Raw genomic sequence first — 16,292 nt, 5'->3', positions numbered from 1 at the left:
GGGCTGGGTTTTCACTCTTGTGATTTCCTGCCTGTTCCTCCAGTCCCTGTTTTTCCACAATGTCATCTCAGATCGCTCTACCATCGCAGGCCTTTCTCTCTTGCCCTCGAAGCCCCCATTCCTGTGCAAAGGTGTCGCTGTCTCGGCCCGTGTCTTCCACATCACCTCTGCCACCCCCCACTCTGCTATGCTCCAGAAATCAGAGATACGCTTGGCAGGTCCTCAGGTCTGTGTCTCCCACATGCCACCTGGGATGACCTTCCCAGACTCCTCTTTCAAGTGTCATCTCCTGAGAAGTCTTTCCTGACACCGTTAAGTCAACTTAATTTTACCAGTTATTTTTCTAAATTTTAGGTCTGATTGTGTTCTTAAATCCTCTTTTGATTTCCCTATTGTGCATAAAGTCCAAATAATGGAGCAGGGCATTTGTATAAAGCTCTTCACAATTAGATCATGATATTTCTTTCTTCTTGTTTACAGCTAGCCTTTCCCCTCTCAGTATTCCATCTGATGAGACAAGTGTCAATGGCCTGAGCACTCTATGGCTTTTTTCTTTTTTTTCTTTCTTTCTTTTTTTTTTTTTAAGAGATGGCATCTCGCTAGGTTGCCCAGCCTGGACTCAAACTCTTGGATTCAAATGATCCTCCTACTTCACCCTCCTGAGTAGCTGGGATTACAAGCGTGTGCCATCATGCCTGGCTTAGATTTTTAATTTTGTATTTTTCCTTCATTAATGGACAAAATCATACCCAGGCTTTCAAGATCCAACTCAAATATGATCTCCTTTGAGATTTTGATACATTCCTCATTGTAGCCAATCCTGTTCCTCTTTCTCTTTGTTCCCCTAGTAATAGATATAAAATTTGATTTTATTAGTTATTGAAGTCTCCTATGATCTTTGAAATATATTTCCATTTTTTTTATTGACTGTGAGAACCTTAAGAGTAGGGAAAATGTCTTTTCTCTTTTTGTATATTAATGTGAAATAGTGATTGGGACATTAATAATAATATTCAGTTTCATTAACTGCAGAAGTGGTTTTAAGGAGGATTATAATTGGTAACATTAAATGAGCCATTATTTTCTGACAAGCACTGGGCTTTATATAAGTAAGTTATTTAATTTTCACAGCAACACAGGCATGTTGTCGTTACCCCCACACTGCTGAGAAGATGCTGTAGTAAGAAGGTGAAGTAGATTGCCCAAAGTCATCCAGGTTGTTGGTGGCAGAGCTAAAATTTGAATGTAGGTCTATCTGATGTTGGAGTTCAAGCTACTAAACATTTAAAATTTTTTCTTCTGGTATTTAATGGGTTTATATTTATATCTTTGCAAACTTTGAAGTTTTCAAAACATGATCATCTCCATGGTACTTACATATTATCTCATTTCATCCTCACAACTGTGAGTTAAAGTTAGCCCCACTTTATAGGGGAAGAATGCGGCTCTCAGAGTAAATTATTTGTCCCACGTTAAGTGTTAGAATTAAGAAGAACCTAGTGCTTCAGAATATATTCTAGAATTTTAAAATTAACTCAATTGATGGAGGATCTATAAAGATGCTGTTTAGGTTTTAAAGTTTAACACTTTTTGTTCAATGCAATTTTAAAGTAAAATATTTGTTTGCCATGAAATATTCCATTTCTAAAAGTAACGTAACCATATTATAGGATACTCGGAAAATAGAAAAACAGAAAAATAACCACCTATAATTTCTCTACCCAAATTCAAGTAAGGTCCTCACTTTGATTTTCTTCTTTCTAGTCATTTTCTGTATAGGTGTGTGTTGTCTCAGCATGGCTGAGTCTTCTTCCATGTTGTTGCGTGGCCACCGCAACATGTGATGGTGCTCGGGGCTCCCCCTGGTGAGACGGCACCTTCACATGTCTGGGAGGGAGGAGAAGCGAGGGGAACGAACACTTGTTACGAGGTTTACATTGTCTCATTTACCCTCAAATCAGCCCCATGGCATTGGCTTTAACAATTCCATTCTATAGATGCACAGATGGAGATGCGGGTGGGGTGAGGCTTGTCCCGCCTGCAGCAACGCGGGGAGCAGCCGCTGTGCACACAGGACCCGCGAGACTGCGGAGGCCTCGCTTCCCCCAGGCTCTCACGGTGCCGCTGCATCTTCTATTAAGTTCTCCTAACAAAGCTCCGTGCTCCAGCTGCACAAATAAATAAACAGTGAGGTGAAAGCTTAGGGGGTACCTATACCAAGTAGCAGGAATTACTGTCATAGGACTAAGGGCAAGGGACTGGGCACTTCCCGTGCATGACCTCATCTGGCTCTGTCTACAACCCTAAGGGGAGTGTCCTCTGCCTTTTTCTTCGCCATGCCATCACCGTCGCATGCTAGGATAACCTGGGTGTTTTCGCCATGCTCCGTGTCTCCTCGCATCATACCCTTTCCCCGTGCTTTGAATTATTTCCCTACTGTGGACACGCAGGTGAGTGTCTCCAGCTTCCCTCCGGCACGGATGACTGTGCGTTGCCCCAGCTCTTCACGGCCACTCACTGGGATGTACGTCCAGAAGGAATTCCTCCTTGGTGATACCATATGCATATGGGTAATTAATTTGACTAAGCTCTTATGAAAGATGCCTCAGTCTACAAGTTCGGTAGCGCTGTGCACATTGGGTTTTGTTTTCCTGTACATCTGCATATACTTGATGTTCACTTGCCCAAATTTTGTCATTCAGAGGGATGTTTTAATTTGCATTTCTGTATTTGGTTTAGGCAGCTCGTGGTGTTCCTATATGGTTCTGGGGTTCCTTTGCTGCCGGTGCCTGTTACTGCCTTCTGCCCATTTCCCACGGGGATTGTGTCTTTTCCTGTTGACTTGCAGAAGCTCTTGTTACACTGGACATCAGTTCCTTTACAGGTTTTATGCTTTGTAAATATCTTTTCTGTCATCTATTTATTAATTTTTTTCATAGTTTTCTTTATGAACAGAAAATTCTAATTTGGATGTGATCAAATTCAGTCTAGTTTGCCTACTGTTTTATGCTTTTGAAATTTTATTTAAGAAGTCCTTAAGGCAACAATATTCCCTACATTTTCCTTTACTATCTTTATGGTTTTACGTTTTATAGTTAGGTCTTTAAACCATCTGTAGTTATCTTTTTATGTGTTAGGTAAGGATCTACCTTACCTTATTGTTTGTTGTGACTCTATCTTCTTCTTTAGACTTTAAACTTAAAGGTCTTAAAAACTCTTGTGGGAGGTACTTTAGGGGCCCCTGTACCAGACCATGTGGTTGAATTGCTTGTTGGCGGTGCCATAGCGTTCTTTGCCCTCTGCCTTAAAACCTGTTCCCACCACTGTGATCTCTGTGAGGTCGGGGTCTCTATTGCATGTGGCTGGCATGTGGCACTCACCCAGCAGTATTTGTTAAACGCTGGGTGAACGTGAGCTCTTTTCCTGCAGCCAGTTTGTCCTTCTGAGAGAAAGATTGAAAATGTTAATAGACCGAGACTAATGCTAATATTGCTCTACTATTAACTGGCTGTGTTTTCTCGAGGAAGTCGTTTTTCTTACTTCATCTGTAAATGGGTGCCTCTGTGTCACCATCGTTTCAGTCAAGATACAGGAAGTTCCCTGTGCTCCTGTGTGCTCAGCCCACCCTGCCCTCCCGCCCCACTCCATAACCAATTTGCTTTCTGTCACAGTGATGAGCTTTGCCTGCTTTGGAATTTTATATAAGTGGAATCATACAGTGTATTATTTTCCACAATTGGCTTTTTTGGTCAGCATGTTTTGAGATTCATCTGCTTACAGATGTTGGTGGTTCATTCTTTTTCATTGCTGAGTAGTAGGCCATTGTGTGTATATATACCATGATTTTCTAAATCCATTTATCGGCTGGAGGGACATTTGGGTGTTATCATGACATAAGATAGAGTGTGGTTATCATGACATAAGATAGAGTGTGCTTTTATGTACAGGTGTAGGCGTGTATTTGGATAAATACCTAAGAGTGGAATTGCTAGGCCATATGATAAATGTATGTTTAACTTTATTAGAAACAGTACAACTGTTATCCAAAGTCAAGAGTTTACATTTCCACCAGCAGTATATGAGAATTCCAAGTTCTCCGCACCTGGTATTGTCAGTCTTGTAAAATTTGTGTCATTCCAGTGGGTTTGTTAGTGGCATCTCACGAAATTTAAGTTTGCATTTTCCTGAAGTTAGCATCTTTAATGTGCCTATCGACCAATGATATCTTCCTTCACAAAGTGTCCGTTCAGTTCCTTTGCCCATTTCTTACTGAATTGGTTTATTTCAGTATTCTTACTGAAGTGTCACAGAGTTCTTTATATATGCTGGATACGAGTTCACTGACAGATCTATATAGCTATGGTTCTAGAAGGAGATAATAGAGGAAATGAGGAAGAATCACTATTTATAGAGATACTGGGTAAAAGATACTCGTACTCAATCCAGCAAGCCCAGTGAAGAACAAATCAAAAAAGGTATCCACATTTAGCCATATTATAGTGAGAACTGCAGAATTTACTAGAGGGAAAGAGAAAACCTTAAATACAGTCAATAGATTTTTGAAAAGACGTCATTTATAAAGGTGTGGTAGTTAGACTCACGACTGACTTCTTAACTGCAGCACCGGAGTTCAAATGACTGGAACAATAGCTTCAATATGTCTTGAGAGATACTAACTCTCAGCCTAGAATTACTTACCTTTCAAGGAAGAAATTGAAATAAAGGCTTTTTTAGACAAAGTCTGAGACAAAAGAAATTCTTAATGGTTTATGTTAGGAAGAAAAAAAAAGATCCCAAATGAAAGTTCTGAAATGTAAGAATGAATAAGGAACAAAGTTCATAAGTGTAGTTAAAATTAAAGCATGAACTATAAAATATAAAAATAACATTCAATTTGTGAAAAATAATCAGGCCAGAGGAACTGTAACACCAGGAGCAGAATACAGAAACATTACAAAGGGTCATTAGCAGCAGAACGGATAGTCGTATGTTTATATAACAGGCTATTGCACTACAATAAAAATAAACTGTCGCCTCACACATCAGTCTGGATTAATTGCAAAAATGTAATATCAAAGAAAGGAATCACATTACAAAAGAATACTTGCAGACTGATTCCATTTCTGTAAAGTTCAAAACCCGGCAGCACAGAGCAACGTGTTTTAAGGGATGCACATACACAGGACTGAGCGGTATGAAGACAAAAACGGGGAAACGGTTAACACAGAGTTAGGGACACTGGTGGTGGTGGCGGGAGCCGGCAGGAGGGGCCTATCCAAGGAGCTTCTGCTCTCTCTGAGCAGAGGTGGTGGTTTCTCTGGTGTTTCTAATTCTTCAAACTGCACACATTTTAAAATACTTCCTTGTATGAGTAATTTCTAAATGAAAAATTTTAAAGAAGGAGTAAGTGGATGGCACCGAAGCCTGTTGGGGAACGTGGATGATAAACAGGGGTCGGGAGGTGGGATAGATATGTAATGAAAAAATGGATTATCCTCCCTGGTCGGATCACTGTTGTGTTGCCAGCAGAGCTTTCCTTCTGTTCCCAGACGTGCACGTCTCTGTCACTTTCAGGCATTGACAGCCCATTCCACTACGTTTTAGGGAACCGGTTCATTCAGTAGTAATCATCATCCTTTAAGTCAACTGTTTCTTTTTAGCTATTTCTCTTTTCTTCCACTGGAAGACTTTTCTATGCCAGATTATCAAACTGAAAATGATATCCTAATTACATGGAAACTACATTATTTGAATGCTGTGTGTTTCTGAACACTTAGTACTATAGAAAGAAGTGTATTTGGCTGAGTGTTGTTGTGAATAGAATTCTATCAAGTGTTATCAAGAGGAATTTCATACAGAATTGAAAAAGAAGGCCTAGTATTTACCGTTAATTATTTTTCTCTGACAAATGGACAAAGCATATAATTTTATTGTGACCATTTTTTTAGGTTTTTTTTTTATTATTTCAATAGATTTAGGGGGTGCAAGTATTTTGGGTTACATGGATGAATTACAGCATGCTGAGGTTAGGGCTTTTTGGGTACAATGTACATTATTGTGATAATTTTTTATAATTGAGTTTAAAATGAAAATAGAAGTTTTAAAAATGTATATGATTTAGAAAGATGTAATTTTCTAATTTTTAATTACATAATTTATTTTGAAAGAAAACCCATTCAATAAAATTAGTAGGTTATACAGCATAAACTTTGCTAATCGTTGAAAGTTTGTCTTAGAGTTCTGTTAAAATAGATTGTGTACTAAATGTTGTACAAAATACAGTTAGATTTGGTTTAGGGCTAGTAAATGTATAATGAGAAAAACATAACAAATGTTTTCAGTGGTGGAACTGAGCTTCAATGTAACATTTTGAAACATCCCATTTCATTATAAGACGTTGATTAACTCCTATTCTCAACTGCTGAGGAATGGAGAAACAAGAGATGGGAATATTTGCTGCTGGCCAAGAGTGAGACGGGCACTGTCACCAGTGCTGTCGGTGCAACACGCGAGCCACACAGCGCAGGAAGCAGGGTCCCCCATCATCCTGGAGAAAGAATAAAATTCGGTTGGCTTTTAATCTATGTGTGTGCATGTGTGCACATTGTCCTCATGTGTATCAATAAGTATACACGGTGTATTTTATTAGAACTTCTTTTGTTCCAAAAATATTTTGAGGACAATTGGAAAAGAAGAAACAGAGTAAGGCTATACATATTAGAAGGGATGAGAAGGATGATGAAAAGAGAAATGAAGTTTAGGATCTAAAATAGAGCCAGGAGGAAACCTAATACAAGAAAGTCTTCCGTGAATTCCTACAGCTTGTTAAGGATGTGTCACAAATTTGGCTTTTGGTATAAAAGGGCAGGCTCAACATTTTAATGATGGCCATAAAGCAAATCGGTTGCCCAGGTGAACCGTAGCTATTGTTCACAGTACTAAAACCAGAAGGAAATTTATCCTGAGGGTTTTCAGAAAGGTAACCATTTTCTAATTGATGGCAGAGTGTAGCCCTGTGTCTTGAGTAGTCAAGGTTGGGCTTTCGGGTATGATTTTGACTAAACTGTGACTGCTGTGTGATGAAGAGTGTCCCAGGACAGTCCTCTGCTGCTGCCTGTGCTCTTTTTCCCAACAACCAAGGAAATGGATTTTACAACTTACAGTCTATTTTAGGCCTGGTGCAGTGGCTCGTGCCTATAATCCTAACACTTTGGGAGGCCAAGGAGGGAGGATTGGTTGAGGCCAGGAGTTCGAGACCCGTCTGAGCAAGAGCGAGACCCCATCTCTACTAAAATGGGGGGGAGAGCCAGTCGTGGTGGCATGTGCCTGTAGTCCCAGCTACTGTGGAGCCTGAGGCAGAAGGATCACTTGAGCCCAGGAGTTTGAAGTTGCAGTGAGCTGTGGTAGTAACACTGTACTGTATCCCAGGTAACAGGGCGAGACCTTGTCTCCAAAAAAAGAAAAAAGACACCTCCCCCCAAATTTACAATATATTTAATCTTCAGATATGAAACAAGTACATTATTCTTGAACCTATGGTGAGTTTTGCATCATTACACAGATATGTCATTTTCATCAGTTGTGTCATTGTTATAGACTGGTAAGTTTGTAAGAAGTTGGTAAAATTGGGGATAGGTCCAAGTTAATTGTGTTAAAAGATTAGAGCAAGCTATAAAATGTACAATTCATCATTATTGAAATCACAACTTTGAATTTAAAAAAAAAACTCTCTTTTTATAAAATGGAACCAATATTAATAATGGAAGTAGTGTATGTGTCACAGTAAAAACGGTTTATTTCCCCCAAATGAAAACTTTGCCTGTTATGGAAGGGATAGTTAAGTCTCTAGTAGCTTTAAAATAAACAAATGTTTTACTTTTCTAATTTTAATTACTGTCACTGCATAAATAAGAGGTCAAAATCTAAGGTAATTATTTACAGTGTGACCTTTGGGACAGATGAATAGAGAAACTTTTTAAACAGAAAGTATTTGTAATGCCTTCGCTATTCATGAAAGATATAATGGAAAGAAAAGGGGTTTTATTGGTTAGTTAATCCCCATAAAATCTATATAATCTTTCACATATATTTTTATTTCTCTTGGGTATACACCTAAGCGTGGGAATGCTGGGTCCTATGGAGGTAAATGCTTAGCTTTTTAAGAACCTGCCCAACTGTTTTCCAAAGTGGTGGTTCCATTTAACATTGCTACCAGCGGTGTGTGAGAGCTCCACTTTCCCCTATCCTTGCTAACGTGTGGAGTCGAGACTGGCTATATAATTTGCTGGGTCTGGGGCAAAATGAAAACGCCGGGCTCCGTGTTCTGAGATCATTAAGCATTTCCAGATGAAAACAGGAGGGCATGAAACAAGGTGCAGGGGCTCTGTGTCGCCACACAGGCCACAGGCCCGCGAAGCCAGACCTGCGTGGCCTGCCAGTCTCTTTCTTTCAGCCACTCGGGTAGATGCGCAGCAATTCTCTCTGTGTTGTAAGTCGCGTTTCCCCCACGACTAATGACATTGAGCATACTGACCTGTCTTCTGAGCATCTTTTTGGTGAAGTATCTGGCCAAATTTTTTGCTGATTTTGTTACTGGGTTATTTATTTTTTATTACTGAGTTTGAGACCTATTTACATATTCTGGATACAAGTCCTTTATCAGGTACAGGCTTTGCAAATATTTCCTGCCAGTCTATGGTTGGTATTTTCACGCTAACAGTGTCTTTGGAAGAATATAAGTTTAAAATCTTGATAAAATTCTGCGTGTTTATTCAGAAAATCATGCTTCGGGTGTTATATTTAAGACATCTTCACCTAGCCCAAGATCACAAACATTTTCTATTTTCTTCTGGAAGTTTATAGTTTTACATTTATATTTATGGCCCATTTTAAGTTAATTTTCATATATGTATGAGGTGTGGAATGAGTTAATTTTTTTTTGACACATAAGTAGCCACACTTTCCAGCACAATTTATTGAAAAGACAATCCTTTTTCCACTGCATGGCCTTTGCTCATCTGTAACACATTTGTTTTCCATGCATGAGTGAGTCTATTTCTTTTCCTTTTATTTTTATTTATTTATTTTTTTGGAGAAAGAGTCTTGTTCCGTCACCTGGGCTAGAGTGACACGGTGTCTGCCTAGCTCACTGCAGCCTCTAGCTCCTGGGCTTGAGTGATCCTCCTGCCTCCACCTCCTGAGTAGCTGGGACTGCAGGTGCCACCACCACACCTGGCTAATTTTTTTTTTTTTTTCCTATTTTTAGTAGAGACAGGGTCTCACTCTTGCTCAGGCTGGTATTGAACTCCTGACCTCGAGTGATCCTCCCTCCTCGGCCTCCCAGAGTGCTGGGATCACAGGAGTGAGCCACCGCACCCGGCCATTAATCTATTTCTGAACTCTCTATTTCATTCTATTGAGCTATTTGTCTGTCTTTTACCACTGTCTTGATTGCCATAGCTTTATAAAAAATCTTGAAATTGAATGGTATTAGTCCTCCAACTTTGTTCTTTTTTTTTCCGGAGGACTTATTCTACAGCATTTGCATGTCCCCATGAATATTAGAATCAGCTTGACAATTTCTACAACAGAGAACACTGAGATTTTGACTGGGCTTGTGCTGAATCTGCAGATCAATTTGGTCAGAATTGATGTCTGAGTGTTTTTCTGAGCTGCGAAGATGTATCTTTCCCTGTGCTGAGGTCTCACCCTTTATTTTTACTCTGCAATGTTTACAGTTTTTATAGTACAGGTCTTCTGTAGTTTTGTCAGATTTACCTGTAAATATTTCTTTTTAAATGCTATTGTAAATGGTATCATTCGTAATTTCAATTTCCAGTCATTCATTGCTAGTATATTCAAATAGAATTTATTTTTGTATGTTTGTCTTATATCCCAGCAGTCCCCAACCTTTTTGGCACCAGGGATCGGTTTCATGGAAGACAATTTTTCCAGAGACCAGGGGAGGGGGTAAAGGTTTTGGGATGATTCAAGTGCATCAGGCTGGGCGCGGTGGCTCACGCCTGTAATCCTAGCACTCTGGGAGGCCGAGGCGGGTGGATCGCTCGAGGACAAGAGTTCGAGACCAGCCTGAACAAGAGCGAGACCCCGTTTCTACTAAAAAAAAAACAGAAAGAAATTATCTGGCCAACTAAAAATATATATAGAAAAATATTAGCCGGGCATGGTGGCGCATGCCTGTAGTCCCAGCTACTCGGGAGGCCTGAGGCAGGAGGATCGCTTGAGCCCAGGAGTTTGAGGTTGCTGTGAGCTAGGCTGATGCCACAGCACTCACTCTAGCCAGGGCAACAAAGCGACACTCTGTCTCAAAAAAAACCCAAAAAAACAAAAAAACAAAGTGCATCACATTCATTGTTCAGTCAAACCTCTCTGCTAATGGTAATCTGCATTTGCAGCCGCTCCCCAGCGCTAGCATCACGGCCTCCGCTCCACCTCAGACCATCCAGCATTAGATTCTCATCAGAAGTCGCAACCTAGGTCCCTCCACGCGCAGTTTACAGTCGGGTTCGAGAGTCTATGAGAATCTAATGCCACCACTGGTCTGACAAGAGGTGGAGCCCAGGTGGCGATGTGAGCGAAGGCTTCCTCCAGAGCAAATGTTCCGAGAGACAGACAGTGGAAGCTGCTGGTTTCATGAGTCCTGGGCCTGGAGCTGGCACCATGTCATTTCCACCATGTTCCATTCACCAAACCCTCCTGTATGTTTTCCCTTCATCTCATCAGCTCTTTGCTCTGTTTTCTTTTATGACTTCTTTTCCATTGAGTATTTTTTCATTCTTATTTCCTTTGTGGCCCATTAGCTATAACTTTTTGTTTTACTGTTTTAGTTATTTAGCTTTAGGGCATGGTTTCTCAAGCTGACATTTTGGGTTGGATAGTTCTTTGTGTGGGCAGCTGTCCTGTGCAGCGTAGGATACGTCACAATACCGTTGGTTTCTACCTTCCAGTGATACGACACCACTTTCTGTGCAGCGTAAGAGCCTTACAGCATGCTCCGTCCTTCCGTCGCTTCCCCTCGGGTCTCTGTGCTATTGTCATATGTGTTACTTACACATGTGTTATACGCCCCAATTTCATTATTGTTATTTTTGTTTAAACAGTCAATTATCTTTTAAAGACGTTTTAAAAAGAAAAAAAGTCACATACTACCCATTTGGTTACCATGGCCAGATCTCTAAACATAATCTCATCTGGTATCATTTTTCTCCTGCCTAAAGTACGTCTAACATTTCTTGCAGTTTAAGAGTCTGTTGCTGATTGATTCTTTCAGCTTTTGTGTATCTTAAAAAGTATTTTGTTTTAAACCTATTTTTCTTGTGATACACACAATTTGCCACTGTAACCATTTGTAAGTGTAGTTCAGTGGCGTTAAGTACATTCACAATGTTGTGCAACCATCACCATTATATATTTCCAATTTTCTCATTATACCAACCGGAAGCTCTGTAACCATTAGGCGATAACTCCCATTTCCCCTGCCCTTGGCCCCGGGTAACCTCTAACATACTTTATCTCTATGAATCTGCCTTATTCTAGATATTTCACAGACGTGGAATCATATGGTGTTTGTCCTTTTGTGCCTGGCTTATTTTGTTTATCATAACGTTTCCAAGATTCACCCATGCTGTAGCAGGTGTCATAACTCCGTTCCTTTTCATGGCTGAGTAATATTCCTGTGTGTGTACTCGCCACATTTTCTTTATCCATTTATCTGTTGATGGACATTTGGGTTGTTTCTGCCTTTTGGTTAGCGTGAATACAGTTGTTATGAACATTAGTATGCAAGTGTAGGTTTGAGTCTCTGTTCCGAATTCTTTTGGTTACACACCTGTAAGTGGACTTGCTGGGTCATACGGTAATTCTATGCTTAACCTTTTGAGGAACCACCAGAGGGTTTCAACAACAGCTGCACCATTTTTCACTCTCACCAGCAATGTATGAGGGTTCCAGTTTCTCACAGGCGAGGGGGATGGAGGATGGGATGCCTGGGCTGGGAGTCGGTACCCAGTGTTCCCTCCTGGCCTTAGATCAGGCTCCTCAGCTTCTTGACCATCGGAGCAGGGCTGCTCCCCATACCCACTGTGGCAGTCCCCTGGAGTCCCCCAGGCTTCACCAAGCAGCGCCCAGGTGACAGGTCCCCACAACCCCCTTGGACACGCTCAGACACTGCGGGGCTCTGAACAATTAGGAGCCTGCCCTCTGCTGGCTGCTCAGTGACATAGACACCCCGCCCCCCAGGACCCGGCAACGGAAACAGGAACGCGCAGGCGCGGCTCTCACGCTGGGGCGGGGCCTCGCAGGGCGGAGCTTCCGCTGCAGGGCGGAGCTTCTGCTCCAGGGCGGGCTGTGGCTGCGGCACTTCCGGCTTCTGAAGGAAAGAGGCATAGGCTGCGCCCGAGGTTCGGGTGGCTCAGCCTCGGTGAGGGAGCGAGGCCGGCCAAGCCGCTGCCCCCGCGTCCCCGCCGCTCCCTTGCTCCGGCGTCCCCCTCAGGCTCCTGCCTTCGCCCACAGCCCCTTATTGCCACCCGCTCGGTTTCCAGTTCCCCCTTCCCCGTGCAGCCCATTCACCTGCTGGGGTGAAGCCCTTTAGGTAGCACCCCCTTAATCTCCCTTCCTCCCAGTGACAGCCTTTTCCGCGTTCTCTTTGCCACCGTCTCTGCGTCCTTTAACCCTGACCCTTCTTTTTCTCTTCCATTTTATCTTTTTCTGTCTTGTGTGATCCTCACTCCTTTCTCCCTGGTTTTTTGCTCTTTCTTCTCACCCCCCTCACCATTTTATCTCCACTGACCCCTCCTCTCCATGTCCCTTCTCCCGTCTGTCCCCTCAGCCAAATTTCCTCCCCCTTATTGGACGTCGTCCTTGCCCACTGGCACAGCTGTCCCCATCTCCTTCTCCAGGCTTCAGGGGTCTAAGCAGGAACAATGTGAGGACCGTCTCTTCCCAGGAACTGTAGGGCGGGGAGATGGGGGTTTGTAGTTTTCTTCTTCCTTTTGTGTTTGGAGAAAGGGGAGCTTGGAGGTGTTGAAGAGAGTCTGGAAGCCTTGTTACCTACTGTCACGGCAAAACCTGAGAGATGGTGTGTTACACCGTGATAAACTGAGGGCCAACATGCATAGTGACACCTTATGAAATAGTTACCTTTCTGACAAAAGTAGCTAAAAAATATTTTGATTTTTTTTTTTTTAATTTTGAGCATCTTTTAGTGGGGAGGAACAGCTTCAGAAATTTAAAAATATTTATTTACAGGCTTGACTACTATAACTTAGATAAAATGATTTGTTTTTTTTTGGAGGCAGAGATCAACGGCATTTGAGGACTGACAATCACCTTGCTTGGCACTCAGATTGTGACAGCTTCTTTAATACCTTCCAAAGGGTTCATTTGTTTTGCCCTCTCTTTTTCAGTTGGGAAAAACTTCTATTTGCAAATTTTCCCCTTCCTGTTTCAAAATAGCTTGAGATTTCTGTTGGTTTTTTTCATTGAGTTGAATTACACCTGGTTTGCAGTACATTTATTAAAAAACATTGCTCCAAAATATGCAACAAGCTAAATTTTGGTCTCCGAGAGGGACAGAAATTCTAGTCAAAACAAAATCCCAATAATCATATTCTCCTAGGATGGTAGTCATTTTCTATTTATGGAGATGGCTTCTTTACTTAAGCCTCATGCACCAACTGCTAGCTTCATCCTTTTCTTCTTCAGCTTCCTCACCTCTCTCAGTCTTCATGGAATTCAAGAGAGGAGCCTGCTCTAAATTAGATTTTGGCTTAAGGGAATGTTGTAGCTGGAGTGATCTATCCAGAGCACACAAACTTTCTCTGTATCAGCAATAAAGCTGTTTTGCTTTTTTGTCATTCATGTGTTCACTGGAGTGGCACTTTGCATTTCCTTGAAGAACTTGTCCTTTGCAGCCACAGCTGGGCTAACTGGTGTGGGGGGCCTAGCTTTCCCTGAGCTTTTGAAATGTCTTCCTCATTTTTTGTAGAGATGGAGTCTGTCTACGTTGCCCATGCTGGTCTCAAAACTCCTGGCCTCCAGTGATCCTTCTGCCTCAGCTTCCTGAAGCGCTGGGATTACAGGTGTGAGCCACGGTGCCCACTGGCCATGATTTTGACTGTATGTTCTTATTTATAAAATAAGCTAACAAATACTAAATTGTTGGCATAAATAATTTGAGGCCTAAAATGATATTATTTTCTTCCAGAGAAGTCTTACTTTCATTTCTTCCAGGTGCCTGGCAGAACTCATAATCCAAGATCATCTCAATCTGATTTAGGGACTAAATTCTGAAGCTGAGTTACAGCCCTTCTGGGGAACATGTATTTCTAGTTCAAACTTGTTCTCCTCAAGTACAGCCCACTGGGGTCTGAACACCCATGCTGAGAATTTACCAAGACACCATCTGTGGGGAGTTAGCTACGCTCCCCGCAAAGAGGATTTTTTTTTTCTCTTTATTTCAATCATGGTCTCTAAGTTGACAATGCCAGTTTGCAGGGAGTTAGCTACGCTCCCTGCAAAGAGGTTTTTTTCTTCAGATCAGGTCTCTCAGGCAGGGGTCATCTCAAAGGATGAAAAATATAGTAGGAAACAGAAATAAAAGATAAAGTAATGGCAATAATAATACACAGAGCCAAAGATATAGTTTATAAAGTAAAAGTTTATGAAAATAGATAAAGGAGTGTACCCGGATGGAAATATTTTACCTGCATAAAATATCTCCCCGACTGAAACTCCACACAGGTATTTTATAGGGTACATACAGGCTCCCCATTGCCAAGGGCAACGGGATTTGCATACTAACAGGCAGTATGCTTTGGGGTCAAAGTCTCCTAAAAGGCTACTACAGATCCCTTAACTAACTCTAACTGGGGGAACAATGAGTTATAAAATCATCTTGGGGCAAACTTGTAAGTTTTATGATAAGGCTATTACTTTAGCAACAAACAGGGAATCTTGGCTCCGGTGATTGTGTTCTTGGAGACAGAGATGATCCCAGAAGTCAACATGAGCTGTGCTTTGTGTTAATTACTTGAACCGCATGGTACCATCTGGGCCCGGCTTGGGCATTAGCATATCTATATGATCAGCTCTCATCTCTGGGGGTCTACCTGTCAGCTCCAGCAACCTTTTGGTTCTAAGGAAAAGGCATGCCTTGTCTTTCAAAACAGGTGAGAACCAAAGGCCCAGTTTACAGCTGTCTCTTTGAAGTGCAGCTTCTACTGACCAGTGAGATGACCTCCTGAGACGAGGCAGCTTTTCAACTAACACATTTATCTTTTCTTTAAGGCAAAGCCTTATTTGACTTCTGAAATCAAATCTTGTCTCCAGAAATACAGGGGGCATTTCTGTAACTCAATATTCTTAGGCTCAACATCTCCCCCTTTTTTATTTTTTGAAGAAAGTTGATGGAGTTGGACAGCCATCACAGCGAGGCATTGGTCTCCGGATTCTTGTCTTGTTTGGAGTTTTCTCCAGACTATAAATAAACACAAGCAAAGGATTAAAATAGTGCCAAAAGTTACAACAGTGGAACTCCCATAGATCTTAAGATGATAAAGTGGATCAGCTGACTCTAAACCAGAAGAGATGTCATTAATAATGTCAGCTTCAGAGAGCAATTTAAGTTTGTGACTGAAGGTACTTAATATTTCTTGTTGTAAGTTTCCAATCTCTTCAGTCAGATTTCCTTGGTTAAGTAGATGTTTTCCCAAGGAAGCCGAGTTTGATTATATATATGAGGTGTAACACAAAATTGAGTGATATTCCAATCGCAGTGAAGTCTAAGTTGCTTTTGTAGACTTATAACCTGGTCTCCCAACAAGGTGACTGCTTGTGGTAAGTCAGCCACTTGAATAGCTAATTTAGAATCAATTTGATTTTGGGTAGGCCATAATTGATTTAAATCGTGGTGCCAATTTTGAACAAATTCAGTGGTCTGAATGGTCTGATGCAGAGCCACACCTGCGGTGGCCACAGAAGCAGTGACAGCAATGATTCCCAAAATAGCTGCTATTAAGAGACCAATAAATCTTTTTGTACATTTAAGAATGTGGTTAAGTAGTTTGTCCAAAAGGAACATTGCTGGTGTTTCTTGCCAGACTCTTTATTTTAACAGGTAACCACAGTCCTGTTCTGGCTTTGAGAATATAAAGTGTTTCTTTATAAGGACTGAACTTCATAGAATTGTTAACACAGGTATAATGAGAATAGTTGTCACAGGTCACTAGGAAAGAAGGTTCTTTATAAACAGCATGTCCAATCATAAATAAGTA

At 41.4% G+C, this 16,292-nt stretch overlaps 1 long non-coding RNA gene and 1 pseudogene across 1 annotated transcript in view; one reads left to right on the top strand and one right to left on the bottom strand.

The window, feature by feature from the left end:
- The window catches only part of LOC138397198 (uncharacterized), a 77,056-nt gene that overhangs the window by 46,808 nt on the left and 13,956 nt on the right, over window positions 1–16,292 (top strand). The window lies entirely within an intron of this gene.
- Window positions 1–16,292, bottom strand: part of LOC138380929 (RNA-binding protein 44-like) — a 197,917-nt pseudogene that overhangs the window by 170,345 nt on the left and 11,280 nt on the right.

Source organism: Eulemur rufifrons, chromosome 2, assembly GCF_041146395.1.
Source record: "Eulemur rufifrons isolate Redbay chromosome 2, OSU_ERuf_1, whole genome shotgun sequence".
In the NCBI taxonomy this organism is placed as follows: domain Eukaryota; kingdom Metazoa; phylum Chordata; class Mammalia; order Primates; family Lemuridae; genus Eulemur; species Eulemur rufifrons.
This window is presented reverse-complemented; position numbering and strand designations above follow the sequence as displayed.